Source organism: Euprymna scolopes, chromosome 19 (assembly GCF_053919585.1).
Source record: "Euprymna scolopes isolate OS-2025 chromosome 19, ASM5391958v1, whole genome shotgun sequence".
Lineage (NCBI taxonomy): Eukaryota > Metazoa > Mollusca > Cephalopoda > Sepiida > Sepiolidae > Euprymna > Euprymna scolopes.
This window is the reverse complement of record NC_136500.1, coordinates 130,100,446-130,121,608: the sequence shown is the minus strand read 5'-3', so window position 1 is coordinate 130,121,608 and position 21,163 is coordinate 130,100,446. Positions and strand designations below refer to the sequence as shown.

Here is a 21,163-nt window from a genome sequence, read left to right as displayed (position 1 = left end):
ATTTAGATAAGAGATTACTAGAATAGTCATACACTTAGAATACCGTTAGCCATCTTTTTTTTTTTTTGCTTTCTGTCCAAATCAGCTGTCAAAAGAATTATAGGCATTATATTTTACTTTATTTGAAGTATTTTTGGCTTTCTACCTTATTGTTGATACAATTTAATCTTTACATTCATATTTTTTAAGAATAGATTAGGTGACATTTTTTGTTCATTCTGAAATCAAAGAAAGGTCGAAAAAGAAACAAACGGTGGAATTCAGAATCGCATCTAAATCGATACCTTTTCTTCTATCACAATCGGTTCACACTAACACGCCAGTTCTCGTCAGATCACAGTAGTTAAGCGACATTGAGTCTGGTTAATAAATATGGGTGATCAACTTGAAATAGTAAGTGCTGTAAGCAGAAATACTCCACCCAACTGTCTAAATGACTACCAGCCTTGCTAGTTCTACAATCTACGTGGATTCTGTCACAGGTGTGTTCCAAGCCATTCCTTACGTTTAAAACCCGGATTAAGCACCAATATTATGCGGCTTTGGGTTAGGAAGGAGCTTTAATCGATTTATTATTTGAGATCGAATATCAATCAAAAGAATATCGATTTGCATGAGTGATTTCTTTTTTGTCAGAGAAGAACCAACCAATCAGCGATGCCCATTTGCGCGCGTTTCCTTTTCTTTTCTTTCGTTTCGCTATTTGCTACAAAACAATGACGTAATAGGAGATCGCTATATATCAAGCAGACACGTTGGGCTACAACAATAACAACAATAATGATAACTGATGCAGCAATAATAACAACAATAACAACAGCAGCAATTAAACAAAAAATGATGTCCTTTTTATGGTTTCACCTTTTCCACCTAGCTCTTAATGGACAACATTCTAAAAAAATAAAAATAAAATAATAATAATAATAATAATAATAATAATAATAATAATAATAATAATAATAATAATAATAATAATAATAATAATAATAAAAATAAACAACAGCCAGAACGTCAGGATTTTGCCAAATCAACGTGAAAGCCACTGACTGACAAAAAGAGGCAACCAATTCATCCAATCGGCTTCGACTTTACGTCCCACTCCCGGATTTATTTCTCCATTTTTTTTTTAGTTTCTTTTTATTGTGTTTTATTTTCTTTTCATCAAAAACAACGTTTTGCAATAGAGACATTTGGAAATATTCATCCGGTCTTCAAACAAAGAAAAATATGTCTCTATGTTATTTTTTGGATTGATTATTAAATGTTTTCTTTTTTCTCTGTAGTTTCTTTTGACTGTTCGTAGATAGTCTTGTTGCTTAAAATATTCGATGTAGAACACATCCAGCGAGCAAACTGTGGATTCATTCCGCGTATCTCCTGCCGCTTCTAACGCCCGTTCGACAACCAATCAATCAATATTGACTTCTGATAAAAAAAAAGACAAACAAAAGAAGAAAAAAAACAATAAAAAATGCATACAACATTACAAATAAAAATGGAACTTAAACAATTATAATCAGTAGAAACCTTTTCCATTCGTCATTATTTGAGGTGTTCAGTTATCCTCTTTGCTAAAAAAAAAATCAGAAGAGGTTTACACGCATATATGCTCATCCATAGACATGCAACAACAGAGCTGTCTATGGCTATATCGTCTGTTAAGAAAGAGAGAGAAACATGGCTGACCAGAGCGAGAATTAGTTCACAGAACGAGATCTCGCCATTTTCTCAGAGGCGCGAACTCTGGTTCTGTAGTTCGTTCGCATCGAGCACTTGTATCGTCTTCTTGTCGTAGTGTTTGTGGCCTCTGTGCAACTTGGCGTCGCGCTGCTGATGCAAAGCCTTGTGTCTCTGCTGCTGTTCCAGGTGCAGCCGCTGCTGGTGTGGCGGCAACGGCTGCAAGGGTTGCGACGGCGCGGGCGGGGGTAGGTGGTTGGCGGCATGATGTGTTTTGCTATGGGGATGAACTTGATGGTAGAATTGCTCACTATGTGGATGGTACGTGTTCTGGGAAGGAGGACCGTAGCCCTGCGGCTTCAGTTCAATTATGCCGGACGTCGTTTGCGTCCCATAGTCTGACGGCACTGATAAATCTGAAAAACACAACAGAGAATGGCGTTTTAGTGATTGGCGATGTTTCGTAGTTGATTTATTGCTGTCATTGAAATTACTTACATTTAAAACCAACGCCTGTAATTTCCATCGTTATAGTTGCTATTATATTACAATATTTCGGCAAATGTACTTTGTGGCTAGATCGACGTATCTTTTGCTGTTTAGAATAATCTAATGAAAATTTCGAATTAAGCCATTTTCAGATGACCAAACATGTATAAAAGGCATAGAAAATAGAATAATACAAATCTACCCTAGTCGATTGCATAAACTATTTAGTCCAAAAATTTTAGGAAGATTACTGAAGAAGGCCGGAGAGTACATCAGCCGAAACAGTCTGGTATAATAACAACTAAGTTGTGGACAACAATTCAAGATACACAAGTAATGAAAATGACGTTTAAAATCGCAAAACAAGAAAATATCAAATTAGAATAAATTAATCTATATATTAATACGATGGCGTGTGTGTTACTTTGTGTGTCATTCTTACATCTTTTTTTTTTCTTTCGAATGGCTGTCGTTTAATAATTGTTGTGCCTTTTCATTTCTTGTAATAAATAATTTTGCCAAGAATCTATTTTTTTTTATTTTCGAAATCACTACTCTATATTGTTTTTTTTTTGTTAACGGTCTTGCTTACATTATTAAATAGGGAAAAATAAATAACTCACCTCTTTTTTTGTTCTATCCGTTTTTATTGTTCTGAACGCTACTGTACTAATATATCTATAGATTTTCTTAGATAAATATTTTACAGTTTTAACAAAAGGGCCAGATATTATGTGAAACTCGAAATCAGCAATGAATAAACGACATCATTACAGATCTCCCTTATGGCATCTAAAAGTTTATATATATATATATATATATATATATATATATATATATATATATATATATATATATATAAAATAAAAATTACAATTGAATTTACCAAAATGATCAAAGATGGTAAAATAAAAGTAAATTATAAATATTAAAGAATTAATATTTATAAAATTATCTCAGCCAGACATAAAAGCTCGATAAACCCAAATAGGAAATAGAGCTTATAATATGAGCAAACAGTTAATAAAATATGTTAAAAAACACTTATAAATGAGTTAAAAACATATTTAATCTGAAAAGGAAACACTAAATAAATGGATAGTCCTTAATCCGCGGGGTTTCGAAGAAATACTCTCCTTCTCATCAGAGGGTAGGAATTAGCAAAATGCAGGATCGGATTTTACATGCAGAAGTATTTGATGAAACAACAAGTAAGTCAGAGATCTTACTTGAAAACAAAATAAGTTAAGCAGAGGGAATATGGTAAAGAAAAAGGTGATTACACATGAATGGATAATCTGGTGGAAGATAAAAAATCCAGTGACGGTAAAATCCAAATGCAAAATTTCAAGAAAGTTAAAAGAATTTCCATTTGTACAAGTAAAATCCAAAATCTTCTGCATATAAAATCCGATCCTGCATTTTGCTAATTCCTACCCTCTGATGAGAAGGAGAGTATTTCTTCGAAACTCCGCGGATTAAGGACTATCCACTTATCTAGTGTTTCCTTTTCAGAGTAAATATATTTTTAACTCATTTCAAAGTGTTTGTTAACATATTTTATTAACTGTTTGATCATATATATATATATATATATATATATATATATATATATATATATATAAAGTTTATATATATATATATAAAGAATCTATATACATATATATATATATAGATTATATATATAAAAGCTTATATATATAGATTATATATATAAAAGATTATATATATATAAAAGACTATATATATATAAAAGATTATATATATATATATATATATATATATATATATATATATATATATATATATATATATATATATAATCTTTTAGATGCCACAGGGGAGATCTGTAATGATGCCTTTTCGTCATTGCTGATTTCGAGTTTCACATAATATCGGCCCAGACATGGATCTTGCCCATACCTCGGCCGTACCAGATCGTCTCATTGAAAGCTATTAACTACGTATGCCGACATGTCAAAAATCGTGTTTCGACAATCTTCAATTTTCCTTTAATGACACGTCAGCAGGAATCAACCACTGAACCTAAGTGAAACAGTAGTCGTGAAGGATAGGAAAAATTCAAAGTTACTTTTGAATTTGTCCTTCGTCACTCTTATACAATTTTTTTGGTGTGTGTGTGTGTGTGATATAAGAATTACTAGAAAATCAAATTAAAAAGTAATTTAATTATTTTATAGTAGATTCCGATGAACTATACACCGTCGTCGGATATGTAAAAGCCAAGAAAACTGTTTTCAAATCAGAAATGGCGTTTTCGTTTGAACATAATCGCACATGCGTGTTTGTTCTTTTTCTTTAAATTATTCGATGCAAAATCATTGAAAAAGTGTTCTCGTATTAGTATTGTAGTATTTGCTTTTTTTTTTTACATTTCTATGCGCAGGGAAAAAACTAAACGTAAGTTTTATTGTTTATATCTTTAAATAAATATTATGTTCATAAAATTAAATTTGATTAAAATCATCATGCTGGTCATGTATAGAGGAAAAAAACACGCACAAATACACACCAATATAGCCACATAATTGTGGCAATACAGCGATGTGAAACTGGTACCTTGTTACGGAAGCAGGTCCTTTGTTTAGCATTTAGATTTATGTCTCTTTCATTATTTGAGTTAGTTTTAGAAAAAGACAAACGCAACATTAAAGTAATTAATTAAATTTGGTCTTCATTGTAAAAATCTTCCTAGTAGGAATACCTATTTCTTCTTAAAATCAAAGATGAAAACATTCTTCTCGAGTAAACAAAAATATGACTTAACGATTCTTCTCCGCCACTTCTCTCTCACAGACATAACGTTTCTCGTGTCAATCTTTTCGATGAATACTATTACGACATATATTATTCAGAATTGTCTGATGTATTTCCACTCCCCCTTTGTTCCAGCTAGTTAGACGTGTTGGTCTAGTGGTCCTCATCAATCCATGGGTTTAATACATCGTTGTAATATAGCTTCCTATTCCAATAGCTTCTTCGCAAAAAAGAAAAAAACGGGATGCGCGTAGAACTCTCTTTCTATTTTCTGTTTTCCTCCTCTTTAAAATCTTATTCTTTTTTTTAAACTAAGGTTTATACGTCTTTGTGCTAATCATCTTTTGTAATTGATAGATTGTTACATTAAGTGGTTTTACGCCTTGTCTGGAGCGATTTTCATAAAAAAACTAGATAGTCATAATCAAATATCAATATGTTGGATACTTTGATATTTTTATCCGACTTTGAAAATCCGGCACGTAACTTGAAATAATAAGTATTGACCTAATAATCCGTCATCTAATAATGGGCAAAATCCTCGTCTCTATCCTTACGTTGATCGACTTTTAAAAAATTCCCTCCGCCCCGTTCTTTCCAGTGTTTGTTTTTTTTCCATAGAAATAAAGCGAAAATGATCGAAGCAAACACGAGCACCTCTTCGGCGACTCCCGAGCCGGGACGTCTTGAAAGTTTTGATCAATGAGGGGAAAACCCTTCATATCAGACAATTGCTATTCATTTGGACATTGCCAGAGTTTCCCCTTTTGGTGTGGGGGGCTGTTTTTTCCTAACATCGTGGGGAAACAAATACGACAGAAGCTGAAAGCCTTACAGGCCTCCAGCCAGATATTCATTTCATTTTTTCACCTTCTTTTCCTCCTTGATTGACATCGCTAAATTTGAATGCTTTACACTTCCATCGTGGCATAGCGGTAAACTCTCACGTTTTCTTTCATATTCTTTTCCGCCTTCACGTCACGAGTTCGAGCCTGTCTGCCTACTAACACTTGAACCAAAAAGAAGAGCAAGTCAACATCATTGGAAGCAGCATACATACATACATACATGATGATGATGATGATGATTGATGATTGCAAACGTCTTGTCAGACGAGTGCCACTCCCTCAGACACTTAATGTCCATGAGCCCAGAAATGACTTCTTTTTTTTCTTAGTTCTACTGGTGACTTCACACGCTCACGCAGGCATGATACTGAAGACGGTCATTGAGATCAATTATTACATGTTTCCAGCATTTCAAGCCTCCATGCGTCATAACTTTTCAATCGCCACAGGACCATTTTTATAGACAAATGCCTGAGGGAGTATCTATACACAGGTGATGTTACAGAGTCTTAGCTTTGTACGACAGCTAAGTCTCTCGGTTAAAAATGTTGAGATCCAGCAACAAGCAAGAGCAAGATAGCTAGCAACAAGTTAAACTGCAGACCAGCTTAATGCGGGTACTGGTCTCCCGCTTTATGGTTTTTTAAATCAGAGATTTGTTTCTCCTAGAAAGGTTGCCTTCACCACGGCGTATGGGGCTAGTGAGTACTACACCTTGGCGAATGAACCCTTTTTCGGGATCAACGGCCAACTAGCACCATGTGTGTTTGTGTGTTGGGGTGGAGAGGGCTCCCATAAGCGTGGTGAAGACATACATACATACATACATACATACATACAAACATACAAACATACATACTGTCTTGGTGCCTTCGCCTAGAATTGTTGTAGCAAGTTTTGCGCAATCTCAAACCACACCTCAACTGAATCGGCGTTGTTAAATACCAGTGGCAAGTGGAGGGTCAGAACGACTGGAAACAATGCCGAGATAAGCGGAGGGCACATACAACGCCTAGAATTCCCAAATGGTCACCCATCTAATATTAGCCAGGCTCAACCTTGCTTAACTTTGCTGATCTGTATCAACGTGATTATGCTGCATGATGATTGCCTCATCTTTGCAAATAGTCGCGGTCCTGCCCAACAAAATTCCTACCATCAGCCCCTCAATTAATCTCCTATGGCCCGGTAAGTGGCTCTTTAAATCAGTAGCCGAATTACATGATCTGTAGCAAACATGACACATGAAGTCGAGTGTCTTCACCGGGTTAACTGGATCACTTTGTGGTATGGTGCCTCTCTGTACAACCATATGCGTCCTCAGACCAGCAGCCGACTTGCACTTCCTGCCACACACCATACAGGTTGTCTCATCAAGTTGTGGATGTAAAGGCATAAGGGCGTCTTTCGTGTGAATTCATAAGGTTAACATATCAATCTTTGAACAGTAGAAATCGCCCACATATTTCACACTTCCAGCCAGCTTTACGAGCGTCTAATTCTTTCACAGACCCTTTAAGTTCTGCCTATTCCAGGGTTTGTTGCTTCTAATACCTTGCGACCCTCAGATGGTCTGATGGAGTATTCTATAATATTTCGAGAGAGATCTCTGAATCAGATATGTGTTTGACTTTGGTTCAACCGCGCTTCTGTAAATGCTAATAGTCTCGCAGCAAACAATGGTCTGAAACATGTTATGTATGTTATTTTTTTTAAATATAAATAGATTTTTTTTAGTGTATGGCATTTTAGTGTAGGTAAATCTAGCATTATTTTTTTTATTTGTATGTGCACTCATATAATATTGGAGAAGCTACGACGTTTCACCTTTATCGATTTAATAAATACGTACATTTATATATATATATATATATATATAGAGAGAGAGAGAGAGAGAGAGAGAGACAGACAGACAGACAGACAGACAGACAGAGAGAGACAAGTATACATATAATATTTTAGAATAATAATTTACATGTAATATGTTCTTGCTTACGTCAGGTGGTCAGGTAACGTATCTGTGTTGCAATATTTCGGGAAATAAATCCCTTCGTCAGGTGTATATTCGACTTTCAGACAGATTATTGGAGTAAAATCTGGCTTTTAAAAGGATTTAGGTGGCTTCCAAAACCATCATTTCGAATAAATCCAGAAAGTTCTCTGATTGATTCAAAATATATTTTTTTGTTTTTATTCAGGATATCGTATGCGCAAACGATGTCCGTACAAACGAGTTTATGGAGTTTGATTTTGGACGCCGATGTGTAAAAACATCAGTCGCTACAACCATTTTAAAACGAAATCGTACGAATGATCATAAGAAATTTGAATATGAAACTTTTGGCATAGTTTTATTGACAAGCATAAAATAATTATTATAATAGTCTGCAAACTACGTGTTTAGCTATTAAAACTTCTATTTTAAAATTAGGCGTAACAGACCAGCGAAACTATTATTGAAAATTTAATCACGATAGACCGTGGGAATGTTATTTCAATGCATTTTAAAATGTACCGGAACTCGCAAAGAAGAAAAATAAATGAGTGTGTAGTATTATTCGACGCATGCGTACTAAGCCGAATACTTTTTGTTCGCTCAGTGGCTTTATAACTTGTAATGAATTACAAATGTTGGTTTCTGTTTGGTTTGATTCCTGCTTGCCTTCCGCACCCAATTGCATCATTGCATGTCAGATTTCACAGCCGGTTGAACAGACATGCATCCGAGTGACAGGTCAAGGGCGTCGGTGTTCACTTCACAGCATTTAAGGGGCTTGTTTTTCCCGGGCGATGAAGCCGCTGCAACTAACATCTCATGGTAACAGGCATCAGAAACATATTCTGCCATGACTTATTTATTCTCTTAACAACGAAGATTAACCTCTTTTGTTCGTTCTTCTTTTCATCATCCACCCGTTCCTAAGAAATCCAATTACATGCGACTTGCATATAAATTTATTTCTCTTTGAGAGGTTTTCAGTTTATAATAAAACAGAACTTATGTGTGTATGTGTGCGTATGCGGAACGGTCTATACGAAACTACCCTGTCAATCTTTGGTCTACAGACTTGAAACTTGATATATATGGGATCCACGTTTGTGTCTGGAAGCGCATTAATTTACTGAGAGAGAAGCACCCTCAGTCTTCGCCAAGACCATGCATCTAGGAGAAGGAAACTCTGATGTAAAAGCCAACTGTATCCTGTGGTAGTCATCTGTACCGACAAAGGTTAGCACTAATACAAAAACTGTGATTGGCTGTCCACAAAGCCTCCACCACTATAAAAAAATCATCTGTGTGGATTTCCGAACAACTTTGTTGTGACAGAAACTCATACGTCGAAATCGACGAAAAAGTCAATTATATATATATATATATATATATATATATATATATATATATATATATATATATATATATATATAACTACTTCATTTATTCGCATAAATTTAATATACGAAAGTATAGATTTATGCGTAAACTTTAAGTATTTACTTCAAAAGTGCTCAATACGTAGGTAGAGCTAGTTAGTAATTTTTCTAGGTTGGCAGTATTTTTGCGCGAACAGTTGGCAGAGTTGGTGGAAATTTTCTGTTTCTATGTCTATCCTTGTAGCCATGTCACTAGTAAGGGTGCTGGAGGTAAACGTTTTGTCTGGGCTGACGTTATCCGCCTGATAGTCAGGGACCCGAACCTTGGATTAACCACTAAGGAGGCTGTCCTATCAGCAGGTGCAAAGTACTGGGGCTGCTGTATTGCCATTTGGTGAATGGAATCTGGACCATGCAGTAGCTTCTGGTGGGGCCTCTCGATGCCATACTAGTGGGTAATTGTTACGGCTTTACCTTATCATGTGGTACAAAAAAAAAAAAAAAAATTCTTCGTTTCTTTTTCTCTCTTAGTTTCCCCTCTCTGTCCTGCTCTAAGTAAATCTGTCGACCTAGTCCACAAATTCCAAAATTTCATCATGACAAGTTTCAAGAAAAAATACACGATTAAACCCGGTTCTCCAACTTCCAACGTAGACCCCTACTACCATGTCTCCTTCTCCAACATCAGGGGTCTACGTTCTAACCTTCCAGAGGTTGAAACCCAATTACAGGAGACTAAACCAGACCTTTTATTTTTAAGTGAAACTGGCATTGGACAGGCTATTTCCCTTGATGAGTTTGCAATTACAGGATACTCTAACTTAACTTCTAAATCTGACCCCCAAGATCGCCATGGGCATGGAATATGTGCCTATATTAAAGATAGCTTTCCATGTGGGAGGGACATCTCCAGGGAAGATCCTAACTTACCTTATATGTGCTTCCGGGTTGCTTTAGCTCACACTACTGCATTTATATTTACTCTCTATCGCCCCCACAACAGCGGAGTTACTATCTTTCAAAGCATATCTGAGAAAATTGACCAAGTCCTTTCTACTTATCCTTCAGCTAACATTCACGTATGTGGAGACTTCAATGTTCACAACGTCGAATGGTTGACCCACTCAAACAAGACCGATGATGAGGGGAGGTTCTGTCATGATTTCTCCATTGCCTATGACCTCACTCAGATTGTTCAGGAACCTACCCGTGTGCCCGATAATGACGGCCAGTATGCGAGCCTACTAGACCTTTTTCTCACAACTTGCCCTGAACTATGTTCAGTTTCTGTTCTGTCGCCTCTTGGATCTTCCGACCACTCTGTTGTATCAATTAAGATAAAAATGAAATGTAATAAGTCCCCAGACGTACCTCTTCATCGTACAGTATATCGATACACTAAGGCTGACTGGGATAGCTTCCGTACATTTATATCTGATCTACCTCTGCATTCCATGTTTAAAAAGGATGTGTCCTCTATAGTATTAGACCTAACTGAATGGTTAATTGTAGGTATTGACCATTTCATACCCTCTAAAAAGTTTCAGCAAAAACCTAACAGCCAGCCATGGTTCTCTCCAGAATGTGCTGCTGCCATTGCGCACAGAAATCACTTTTTCCATTGCTTCAAACGTAATAGATGTATGGAAACTAAAGCCGTTTTCAGGACTGCCAGCAACCATTGTAAGAAAGTAATAAGGAACGCAAGAAAGTTGTATGCTCAATCTGTTAAGTCCAAAGTAGCTGAGCAGCGGCTTGGTTCCCACCAGTTTTGGCAAATAGCAAACAGAATCCTGAACAGAAGCGTGTGCTCCATCCCAACTATTATCAATGGATCTGAGGTAATCTCGTCAGCATCAGACAAAGCCAAACTCTTTGTCAAGAACTTTGCAGCTAATTCTACCCTTTGCGACCAAGACCGCCAACCCCCAATATTTCCTCTTGTATCAGAAAACACGCTATGTGATATACGTATATCTGTACGTGATGTTGCCAAACTAATCAAAAACCTTGATTCCAGTAAAGCAACTGGCCCTGATGGTATTCCAATCATAGTACTCAAAAAACTTCAACCTGAACTAGCGCCCATACTTACAAAACTGTTTAAACGTTGTCTTAAGGAGAATAGTTTCCCATCTCCCTGGAAAATCTCATCAGTATGCCCTGTATTTAAGAATTCAGGTGATCGCTCATCCCCCTCTCAGTACAGGCCAATAAGTCTCCTGTGCGTCATGAGTAAGTTGCTAGAATCTGTATTAAATACAGAAGTAATCAAACATCTCAACAAAAATAACCTTCTTAGTGACACTCAATATGGTTTCCGTTCTGCTAGATCTACAGCAGATGTCCTTACAGTTATATCGCATAGGATTAGCAAATCTCTCAACGGTGGCAATCTTTCTAGGGCAATTGCTCTTGACATATCTAAAGCCTTTGATAGGGTATGGCATAAAGGTTTACTTCATAAGATCGCTAGCTATGGTATAGCTGGAAAAGTCTTCTCAATTATTAAATCATTTCTTTCTGATAGATTCATAAGAGTAGTAGTTGAGGGGCAAAAATCAGAAGCTCACAATATTAATGCCGGTGTCCCTCAGGGATCCATCCTGGGCCCAACTCTTTTCCTGATCTACATTAATGATCTTCCAAATCATATCCTTACATCATTTGTAGACATTTATGCTGACGACACTACCATTTATGGTACGACATCTAAGACAGTAAACGAGCAAGTTCTCTCCAATTCTCTCTCCTCTGATCTTGAGCACGTAGTACAATGGGGAAAGGAGTGGCTGGTTACTTTTAATGCATCTAAAACCAAGCTTCTCTCTTTACATCATCAACATTCTAATCCACATTTGTCATCAATTGAAATGAATGGCTCTCGTCTTCAGGAGGCCTCAAGTTTTGACAAGCTTCTGGGCTTGACCATTACTCCTGATCTTAAATGGAACACGTATATCAAATCTGTTGCCAAGGCCGCTGGAAAAATGGTGGGATCTTTCTATCGATTCAGTAGATATCTCACTGCTGATGCTATTCTCTATCTATATAAGAGCCAGGTACGTCCAAGGATGGAATACTGTTGCCACATCTGGGCAGGAGCTGCTAGAAAGAACTTGTCCTGCCTTGATAGAGTTCAAAATAGACTTCGTAGCCTCGTAGGAGATGTCCTTTTCTCCTCCTTGCAACCTCTATCTCACAGAAGAGATGTTGCGAGTTTGTCTCTGATGTATCGTTATTTTCATGGAAAGTGTTCAACTGAGCTTCAATCTATGGTCCCCCCTCGCCAAACTTTCACAAGAAACACTCGTCTAGCTGTAAACACTATCAATAATTTCCCCCACTCTTTATCTGTGCCTAAACCTAAACGTAGATTCCATGAACAAAGCTTCTTTCTTAGAACTGCACGCCTGTGGAATTGTCTTCCGTTTTCCTGCTTTCCGGCTGACTACAATATGGTTTTGTTCAAGTCTAAAGTAAATAAGTTCTTGATGAGCCGTTCCATATAAGTTATTAAATTTACCAAATTTTCATTACTAATGATTACTATATTGACCAACTTCTACTGTACACTCTTTAACCCTTATCCTTGAGTGGCCTCTGGGCCTTGATAATGTGGTGATGCCTTTGTAAAAAAAAAAAAAAAAAAAAAAAAAAAAAAAATAAAATATATATGGCGATTAAGCTACACTGAATATTCTGCGTTTCATCCAACTATAGGATTCGTCAAGCGCATAAGCCTGACGAATCCTATAGTTGGATGAAACGCAGAATATTCAGTGTAGCTTAATCGCCATATATATTTTATAAATTACTATATATATATATATATATATATATATATATATATATATATATATATAATACTAGCAGGAATATATATTTATATATATATACATACATATATATATATATATATATATATATATATATATATATATATATATATTTATAATACTAGCAGGAGTATCCAACGTTGCCCGGGATTGAATTAGTATCAACAAATGTTCTACACCATACTTTTATTATCATCGGCATCGGTGAAATTGCCTATTTTTCAATTAAACCGATTGATTGCCTACTCTAGATGGGGACCCACTTTGGTGCACCGGGAGGAAGCTTCACATGTCTCCTGGCTGTGACTAAGTAGATTGTAGTCTAATTTGCACTGTAGAGAACCTACTGCTGATTTTATAAAATTGTTTATATATAATTGCTTGCATTAAACTTTAAAATGTAAAAGTCAAGTATCATGGTTCAGTTGTGTTCTAAACAGAAACATTCGTTTAGAATACGCCCCTGTCTTATCAAATGATCTACTGCTGATTTTATACTCCGGGCCGTTCTGCTTGTGCGGTTATAAAACCTCTCATATGCACTTGTGATGTTAGGCTTTGTAATGTCTTAACTTTCTTCACAATCAGACTGTTCCTTCGTTAATCGGATTTTTCGATTATCGATTAACGATTTTCGATACTTACCAGAAGCAACCTCGATACAAACCCTATCTAAGAACCCTTTCAAACGCATAAAGTATATTTGCGTTAAATTTCGAAAAAAAAAATTCTAACGAAAACGAACTCACATACAGACATACACAGACAAATCGCCTGTACATAATAGATATTATTACGCAAACAGATATACGTAAACAACCTTTTTAAAAGTAAAACGCCTATGCAGTAGAACCTCGGGATACGGCATATAAAATTAATAACAAAATACAGTGTACAGGGTGAACAGAAAGTCCTTGGACCAATTCAAAAGTGGTTTATTAATAGAAAATTACACAAATATAAATTAAACATGAATGAAAATTATAAGTTAGGAAACCAAGAATAAATTCAAATTATTTATTTTCAATGTGATGTCCCTTCCTTTCGATTAGACGTTCAATTCTCTGTCTGAAGTTACCAACCGAGGCATGCAGCATTTCCTGAGGTATTTTAGCGCATTCACTCAGAAGAGATGTCTTCAAAGCATCAACACTTGGATGAGCAACAGAACAGACCTTTGCCTCCAACAAAGACCACACCGAAAAATCCATGGGATTCAAATCAGGCGATGCAGGAGGCCACATCTCCTTACTCCAGAATCTTGGAAAATAACGTTGGCACCAGTCCTGAGTTTTTCTGGAGGTGTGGGATAGCGATCTATCTTGTTGGAAGGTGAAAGGCTGATCTTTGAAGTGCCCCTTCATCTCTTGAAATGCTGGAACCAAAATATCGTTAATGTAGTAATCTGTGTTGATCTTAACCCCCTGCTCAACGAAAATCAGAGGCGACTTCCAAGATTTGGAGACTGCAGCCCACACCATGAGGGAAGACGGCTTTTATCGGCGGAAAACTATTCTCACGGAGTCATCAATGTCTGCTGAAGATTTTGCGTAAACTCTGTCGTTCTGATTGTTAACAGTCGTTTCAATTGTGAAGAGTTTTTCATCAGAAAAAAAAAACGATCTCTCGCTCTGCCGTGCCAGCCTTCAGTTCTCCAAGAAGAAGCGTTGCTCTTTCAAGTCTCTTGTATTTTTGGGCAGGTGTGAGGTACTGTCTCTTTCTCATCTTGTAGGGGGACAACTGGAGATCGTTTTTTCACGATGGTTCTCATCGAGGTCACTCTCACATTCATGAATTTAGCCATTTTTCTTGCAGATCTCTTCGGGTTCCTCCTTACCCTCTCTCGGACAGCTTTAATCACCTTCTTCGTTCGAACAGTGCGAGGTCTTCCACTCCTAGGACGGCCTTCGGATGTACCAAGTTCCTTAAATCTGTTCAAAACATGGTACACGGTGAATTTAGCCACTTTCAAGAGCTTAATAATCTCTGAGTTTGTCCTTCCCGCGCAATGAAGCTGAATTATGGCCTCTCGTTTGTTCATTTTTCTGAAAGTTTAAACAAAATTATTTTAATATTTTTGTTGAAAATAATTAGATCAATAGTTAGACTAAATACTTACTTTATTCGAAAAGAGAAAAAAGTGATTTTAACAATATTTAATTTTAAAACTAAAAATGGTCCAAGGACTTTCTGTTCACCCTGTATAATACACATGTATATAATCATTAACATTATAAATAACACCGCTAGGCGGGGTAAATACCGTAACCAAGGGTACAACATCGTATTCCACGTCGTAACCTGAAAATGCCGTATCCTAGGGTCATCGTATCCCGAGGTTCTACTGTATAATATATGTCGTTGCATTAAACGATACTTGTTACTATTTCCCCGGACAAGAACAACAACAAAAAAAAAAAAAGAAAAGAAATGAAATAAAAAGAAAAACATACACCGATATACAATGCAACAAGATACTCAGACAACACAACCATTAATCAACTCTGCCATCTTGAATTGCATGCATACGTGCAGATAGCTTCATTTAATGGTCAATTTCGAATAGTTTTATCCGTGTAAGACTTCACATTTATGCCTATTATAGGAGTTATATATTCGTTTGCGCATAGATATTATTTACATATACAAATTGGTATAAATAAATAAAAATCTTACACACACACACACACACACACACATATATATATATATATATATATGTATATATATATATATATATATATATATATATATATATATATATATAGTAAACCCGGGATACTGGAACACCGGGATACGTTTTTGTTCAAGTTACGATGTGGAATGCGATGTTTTTTGCGGCCCCTTGTTACAGTATTTGCCCCGCCTTACAGTGTTATTTATAATGTTATTTGATTATATACATGTCTATTATATACTGTATTTTGTTGCTAATTTTTAATATGTAGTGCATAAAATTTTGCTTAGGCCCCGCCGTACGGCGATTACACCAAACCCGGAACTGTTTAATGCTGTATCCCTGGGTTCTACTATACATATTAATATGCAATAGAAAGCCCATTTTCACTGAAACGTATGGGAAAACCATGAATTAGGAATCAGATTCAAGTAGATAATTTGGCAGCAATATGTTTCTGCACATTACATTTAAATTTCTGCATGTTCGTACGATGAGGAAACATAATGCAGGAAGGGAATTCCAAAGACAAGCGATATTAAAGTAGAAAGCCTTTTGGTATCTCGGAACCTATATATTGTTGTTTATTTACGTTACAAAATCACAAGTGCTGCACGTTTGTTGAAACATATTTCATTGAAGTGACAATTATCCTGTCTCGACAGAGTTCAAAATAGAGTTCGTAGGGGATACCTTTTCTCTTCCCTGCAACTTCTTTCTCATAAAAGAGATGTTACGAGCCTGTCTCTGCTTTACCGTTATTTTTATGGCATGTGCTCGTCCGAGCTCCAATCTATGGTCCACCTTGCCAAACTTTCACAAGAAACACTCGTCTACATGAAAACACTATCGATAATTTCCCCCACACGTTATCTGTGCCTAAACCTAAACGTTGATTCCATGAACAAAGTTTCTTTCTTAGAACTGCAAGCCCGTGGAACTGTCTTCCGTTTGCCTGCCTTTCAGCTGATTACAATTTGGTCGTCTTCAAGTCCAACGTAAACAAGTTCTTGATGAGCCGTTTCCTTTAAGTTATCCAATTTACAAAATTTACACTACAAATAATTTATATGATATGGTCCCATTGATTACTGTACACTCTTTAAACCTTATCCTCAAGTGGCCTCTGGGCCTTTATAAGTGGTGATTCTATGTATATAAAAAGTAAAACAAACACGGGTGCAACGAGGGGATAGGGGTTCAAACTTGATAGTGTGGGACCAATTAGGCTAGAGATGCAACAGCATTACTCCATTCATGGGGATATGCTGGGTTTGTAGAGATATAGACCATCTTTTTTGCAGCAGATTTGGCAATGTCTTCTATGTATTTATCCAAGTCATGTTACTTGTGAATGTTAGACCGATAAGTCCATTGGGCTCACGGAAAAAAGTACTATCAGCTACAGCAATCAGTGGTTGGTAAGATTTTTTTTATAAATTATTATCTTTGTCTTGGTAGCATTAAATGGAATCACTGGGGATATGACAACAGCATATTCTTTTCATTATTTTGACTCTCGAGTATATATCCGACACAGTTAATCAACCGAGAACCACATCACTCTATGTAAAAGCATATAAGATATCAACGTATACATACTCGAGAGTGAAAACAATGAAAAGAATATACTGTTGTCCTAGTCATAGTAATCACCTATTAATTCCTCGATACGATAGCATACTAGAAGTCATTTTCTAAGAGTTTAGCCACTGACTTTATATGTGAATTAGATTTGCTTTCAAGTTTTGTGTCATCAACAAGTATACCCATCTCAGACGCGATTGCACCAGAAATTCAATTCGTTTATGACAATCAAGAACAATCAAAGCCTAAGAATTATCTCTAGTGACCGCTCGCATCCATGTGATGTTAAGATGTCTGGCAATCGATGGGGATATGATTATATTTAATATTCGTCCCGAAATATAATACAAATTGATTTTCTTCAGAAGACCTTTATAACAAACTTTGTCAAAGACTTTGTTCATTGATATGGATTGGTCAGCTTTATCCAGTGCATGGCATACGCGTTCACAGATTGCCGTTAGGATATCCGCCGTAGAACGAGATTTTCTAAATAAATGCTATTAGTCAGAAAAAAAAAGTGTGTAGCAGGTTTTAGATGGCGAACTATTGATTAACGACTCAAAGATTTTCGCAAAGACTGCGAGGAGACTTATAGAGCAATAACTTTTCGGGGAGAAGTTTTTTTTCACCAAATTTGTTGGAAACTAATACCACAAAGGTAATTTTACAGCTATCATAGAAGCAAGATTCAGGAATACGTGTGTTACAGAATTGTGAGAGGAAAGGAGTCAGTCCAACAGAGCATTTCTGTTATTATTATTATAACAAGGACAAAATCACGTCCATATGCTTTGGGAGTATCAGTTATTTTATGACTAGTTACCCGGTCTTACATGATACTTTAACTTATGCAGATTGCGTATGTATTATTATAGAAAAAAAAACCCTATTGATTTTTATATAATAGGGTGAAGATCGTAGTTTTCGCCGGTACGTAAGTATAGTCATAGGTGGTTCTTTCTCGGAACACCTAAACAAGTTCACTGGCGTGGTATTAGTCGGATCCACAATGACGGGGTTTATGTGAGACTCCTGTATTTCCGTCCTCAACAGTGACTCGCAGGCAAAGAACAAAAATAAAAAAAAAACTTGAAAAAATAAAAGTGCACAACTCAAAACCTCTAGGGAATACACGGGTCGTGGCCAACGTCTCTTCTTTTTTGCTGTCTCCTGATAGAAATTGCTTTCAATTGGTATCATTAATTCGTGTGGTAGTCACGAATTCCGTACGCAACAAATAATTGACTCTATACGTAATCTTGGATCTTCGTTTATAAGATGAATCATTAATAGCTTCCTAATACAATACAAATTTTCCCACACAGGCAAAAACTGAAAACCTTAACCTATCCAGGTGACCATATGCGTATGAGCGTGGTTCGGAAGCTAAGAAATGAAGCCGGAGAGTTGTATGTTTTGGTTTCAATTTTACTCGGTACCACCTAAGGCTTATTTTAGTTTTCGAAATAGCTACTATATATTGGATATATTAAAATAATGCACAGGCTGCTGACTATTATTGTAAATACGAAATCGGCACGAATTAAAAATATCACACACACGCACATACACACATATATATATATAAGTGTGTGTGTGTGTGTGTCTGTGTATTGAAAAAGTTCTAATCTACTGAAATAAAACAATAGTGCTCAATATCTATATACATCTTTATATCTGTCTCTGTCTGTCTGTCTGTCTATCTCTCTCTCTTTCTCTCTCTCTCTCTCTATATATATATATATATATACATAAGAAATGAACGCAGCTTAACGCATTCGTACAACAACAATTTAGGTCGCTTACGCCTGCCAAGTGCCGCTTTTTCAATTTTAACTCCTTAGCAGCTATTTGTACAAAAATGAAATCGAATTTGTTCCACAGGTCCGAATTAACTATATATCAAGTGTAAAATCTGCCAACCATAAATTGACAGAGAAGTTTGGTAGTGACTCTTTCCCAGAAAGATGGACGGACAATTTCACTATATATATATATATATATATATATATATATATATATATATATATATATTGTGGCACACACACCTCTATAGATATAATGTCATATATATATATATATATATATATATATATATATATATATATACTAGCAAACCGCCTGACGTTGCCCGTTTCTAAGATATGCTTAAATATAATAGTATAATTAACGCAGATTACACATTTATTATTATATAGACAATTCTGAGATGATTATTATATTGAACTTAAGATATGGTAGTGAGATCAAAATAAAAATATTTATATATTACTTTGGTGCAATCAACTAAAATGGAAACAAACGCAACTCTCAACTCTAATTCAGTAGCCTCTGAGCCACAGCCATACACACAACACATACACACATATATACATATATACATATATACCTATAGATATACTGTGAGCGGTCGGTTTCAAGGCCAACATAAAAGGGACCAGTTAATGGTAAATCGTAAATAATGTTAGGCTCTCGTCAGCCATGTTGTATCTATCTGAGGAAAAAGTAGGCCGCATTTATTGTTTATGTTGATGTTCATTTTTATTTAACTATAGCTTATTCCTATCTGTGTATATTTTATTATATTCTTATATAAATTTTCTAATTTTTTAATTTTTATTTAATTAACACACACCTCCAAACACCCGGGCAACGCCGGGCTAAAATGCTAGTAGTAAATAAGTAGCAAATAATTTTGGGTTTAAGATTTAATAGTGAATTAATCTATGTCTTTAAATATCTATAAAAGTGAAAGTGTCTGTCTGTCTGTCCGTTTGAGTGTCTGTGTACATTTCCCTACACTATAACTCTGTCAATTTTAAGTCTACAGACTCGAAATTTGATAGACAGAGTACTGAGATTTAGGTAAATCCGTTTTCGGCAAGAAATTTTGCAGTTAATGGGTCAAAGTTCAACGATTTGACCTTTAAGAACTCCACCACAAATTTTGAGTATAAACACTTGAAATTTTAGATATAGGTTACTTGGACATGGATCTAACTTAATAACCTGAATTAAGCCTAAAGCAATAAATGTTAATGGGTCATAATAGTGGTCAAAGTTTAAAAAAAAACTGACCTGTGTGGTCTCTACCAAATTACTCAGAAAATTTCTGGTCTAAACGTTTGAAATTTTACATAAAGGGTATTCAGAGAGAGGGCAAGCTTTTTAATCAGTTTGGGTCGAAAATTTGAGCTAGCGAAATATAAATGTATGTATGTATGTTTGCATGTCTGCGTAAAACTTTCGAAAAAAGCGACGGATTTTCACAAGATCAGTATCGCTTTGGTCTGATCCCTCAGACGACAAATACCAAAAACATTAATTTCTTCGCCGATATTTTCGAAAGTCATCTACTATTTTTGATTGTGTAACCTTAATTAAAACCCGCGTCACATCCAGTTTGCCGGTGGTCGTAACAGCAAAGACGTCACGTTTTTCCAGTTCTTTTCCTCCTTCGCGGTACGGGTTCGAGCCTGTCTTCCTACTACCACATTTTTTTTGCTCGACAGAGACGACGGATTTTCACAAGATCAGTATCGTTTTGAAGCTCGACCTTTCAGACAAAAATACCGAAAAATTAGCTAAAAACATTAATTTCTTCACCCTCAACTGGCCAGTTTTCTACAGGGAGAGGTCGCTTTTTTCAACGATATTTTCAAAAGTCATCCCCTCTTTTCTATTGTCTAGCCTTAATTTAAACCTAAGTCACTTCCAGTTTGGCGGTGGTCGTAACAGCAAAGACTTTTTCCCCCGTTTTTTTCCTCCTTTGCTGTACGGGTTTTGTTTATTTTTTCTCACCACACACCTATAAACACCCGGGCAACGCTGGGCACCAATGTGTGCAGTCAGCACAAACCCTATTCGGGTTTAACCGGCTTACTCCAAAGGAG

At 36.0% G+C, this 21,163-nt stretch overlaps 1 protein-coding gene across 1 annotated transcript in view; it reads right to left on the bottom strand.

Annotated features, from left to right (window-relative positions):
• Positions 1–2,053: 2,053 nt before the first annotated feature.
• The window catches only part of LOC145239969 (uncharacterized), a 1,025,820-nt gene continuing 1,006,710 nt past the window's right edge, over positions 2,054–21,163 (bottom strand). Inside the window, exon 4 of the transcript XR_013862442.1 lies at positions 2,054–2,093. The gene's annotated coding sequence lies outside the window, so the exon portion shown is untranslated. The remainder of the gene's footprint in view (positions 2,094–21,163) is intronic.